The sequence below is a fragment of the Arachis ipaensis genome, chromosome B9 (genome assembly GCF_059453495.1).
Source record: "Arachis ipaensis isolate K30076 ecotype BB chromosome B9, ASM5945349v1, whole genome shotgun sequence".
Lineage (NCBI taxonomy): Eukaryota > Viridiplantae > Streptophyta > Magnoliopsida > Fabales > Fabaceae > Arachis > Arachis ipaensis.
Window position 1 is genome coordinate 42909969 of NC_142444.1, and position 3125 is coordinate 42913093.

Consider the following 3125-nt stretch of genomic DNA (forward strand, 5'->3'; position numbering starts at 1 on the left):
CTGAGATTTACAAGGTGACCATAGCTTGCTTCATACCAACAATCTCCGTGGGATTCGACCCTTACTCACGTAAGGTATTACTTGGACGACCCAGTGCACTTGCTGGTTAGTTGTATCGAAGTTGTGACAATTATGAATTAAGATCAGAGCACCAAGCTTTGGAGCCATTACCAGGATTTGTTTGAGCCTGGAGATCACAATTTCGTGCACCAAGTTTTTGGCGCCGTTGCCGGGGACTTAATTGTTCCTGTTTGGCGCCAAGAATCATCTGAGATCCCAATCCCGGCAACAACACCAAGTTTTTGGCGCCGTTGCCGGGGATTGTTTGAGTTTGGACAACTGACGGTTCATCTTGTTGCTCAGATTGGGTAACTTTCTTTTCGTTTTCTTTTCAAAAATCTTTCAAAAATATTTTCAAAAAAAAAAAATTTCTCTTTTGTTTTCGAAAAAAATAAAAATGTTTTCAAAAATTTATTCAAAATTTTTAAGAATGAATTCTAGTGTTTCATGAAGCATGTGAAGCCTGGCTGGCTGTAAAGCCATGTCTAAATTCATTTGGACTGAGGCTTGCAATTTGTTATCAAGAGCAACTTAGTTGTTGCTCATCCACCCGCTGCTGATCCATGATCACCTGCTGAAGCTTGGCTGGCCATTGGCCATGTCTAGTGTTTTGGACTGGAGCTTTCTTTGGAAGCTTGGCTGGCTAGTGAGCCATGTCTAATTCCTGGACTGAAGCTTTAGACTAACATAGCAAGATTCCTGGAATTCATATTAAAAATTTTGGAATCCTTATTTTTCTTTTTCATATTAATTTTCGAAAAAATACAAAAAAAATCAGAAAATCATAAAAATCAAAAATATTTTTCTGTTTCTTGTTTGAGTCTTAAGTCACATTATAAGTTTGGTGTCACCTGCATATGCATCTTGCATTTTTTGAAAATTTCATGCATTCATAGTGTTCTTCATGATCTTCAAGTTGTTCTTGGTAAGTCTTCTTGTTTGATCTTGATGATTTTTTTGTTTTGTGTCTTTTCATGTTTATCATATGCATTCTTGAATTCTTAGTGTCTAAGCATTAAAGAATTCTAAGTTTGGTGTCTTGCATGTTTTCTTTGCATTAAAAATTTTTCAAAATTGTGTCTATGATGTTCATCATGATCTTCATAGTGTTCTTGGTGTTCATCTTGACATTCATAGCATTCTTGCATGCATCACATGTTTTGATCTAAAAATTTCATGCATTGCATTTTTTTTGTGTTTTTCTCTCTCATCATAAAAATTCAAAAATAAAAAAAATATCTTTCCCTTTTTCTCTCATCAAATTCGAAAATTTGGGTTGACTTTTTCAAAAATTTTTAAAATCAAAGTTGTTTCTTATGAGTCAAATCAAATTTTCAATTTGAAAATCTTATCTTTTTCAAAATCTTTTTCAAAAATCAAATCTTTTTCAAAATTCTTAGTTATTTTCGAAAATTTCAAAAATATTTTTCAAAAATCTTTTTCTTATTTTTATACCAAATTTTCGAAAATAACATAATCAATTAATTTTTTTGATTCAAAAATTTGAAGTTTGTTACTTACTTGTTAAGAAAGATTCAAACTTTAAGTTCTAGAATCATATCTTGTGATTTCTTATGAATCAAGTCATTAATTGAGATTTTAAAAATTAAATCTTTTTTCAAATTAGTTTCTAAAATATCTTCTTATCTTTTTCAAAAATATGATTTCAAAATATCTTCTCTAACCTCCTAACTTCTTATCTTTTCAAAATTTGTTTCAACTAACTAACTAACTTTTTTGTTGTTTCTTAACTTTTTCAAAACTACCTAACTAACTCTCTCTCTCTCTCTAATTTTCGAAAATATCTTCCCTCTTTTTCAAAGATTTCTTTTTAATTAACTAATTATTTTTATTTTTATTTTTTATTTCAAAAATTTTCGAAAAAAAAAAATACTAAACATTTTTCAAAAACTATTTTCAAAAATCACTAACTCTTTTTTAAAATAATTTTCGAAAAATTTTCCCTCCCCCATCTTATTCTATTTATTCATTCATATCCTAACATCTCATCTCACATCTCTAGCCTCCTCACAGTTGTGTTTCTTCCATTATATTACATTCTTTGTCTCCCCCTCTTCTTCTACTCACACAGGGATCCCTATACTGTGGTATAAAGGATCTCTATTATTATTGTTATTTTTCTGTGCCTTCTTCTTTGTCATATGAGCAGGAGCAAGGATAAGAACATTCTTGTTGAAGCAGATCCAGAACCTGAAAGGACTCTGAAGAGAAAATTAAGAGAAGCTAAAATACAACAATCCAGAGATAACCTTTCAGAAATTTTCGAACAGAAAAAGGAGATGGCAGCCGAAAATAATAATAATGCAAGGAAGATGCTTGGTGACTTTACTGCACCTAATTCCAATTTACATGGAAGAAGCATCTCCATTCCTGCCATTGGAGCAAACAACTTTGAGCTGAAACCTCAATTAGTTTCTCTGATGCAGCAGAACTGCAAGTTTCATGGACTTCCATCTGAAGATTCTTTTCAGTTCTTAACTGAATTCTTGCAGATATGTGATACTGTTAAGACTAATGGAGTAGATCCTGAAGCCTACAGGCTCATGCTTTTCCCCTTTGCTGTAAGAGACAGAGCTAGATTATGGTTGGACTCTCAACCTAAAGACAGCCTGAACTCGTGGGATAAGCTGGTCACGGCTTTCTTAGCCAAGTACTTTCCTCCTCAAAAGCTGAGCAAGCTTAGAGCTGATGTTCAAACCTTCAGACAGAAAGAAGGTGAATCCCTCTATGAAGCTTGGGAAAGATACAAACAGTTGACCAAAAAGTGTCCTTCTGACATGCTTTCAGAATGGACCATCCTGGATATATTCTATGATGGTTTATCTGAGTTATCAAAGATGTCACTGGACACTTCTGCAGGTGGATCCATTCACCTAAAGAAAACGCCTGCAGAAGCTCAAGAACTCATTGACATGGTTGCTAATAACCAGTTCATGTACACTTCTGAAAGGAATCCTGTGAGTAATGGGACGCCTATGAAGAAGGGAGTTCTTGAAGTTGATACTCTGAATGCCATATTGGCTCAGAATAAAATATTGACTCAG

The 3125-nt window shown here is 33.4% G+C and overlaps 1 non-coding gene across 1 annotated transcript; it reads right to left on the reverse strand.

Annotated features, from left to right (window-relative positions):
• Positions 1 to 2756: 2756 nt before the first annotated feature.
• Positions 2757 to 2864, reverse strand: LOC148544463 (small nucleolar RNA R71). The gene has a single exon (XR_015900690.1). It is a non-coding gene; the product is annotated as a small nucleolar RNA R71 (small nucleolar RNA).
• Between the last annotated feature and the right edge of the window lie 261 nt (positions 2865 to 3125).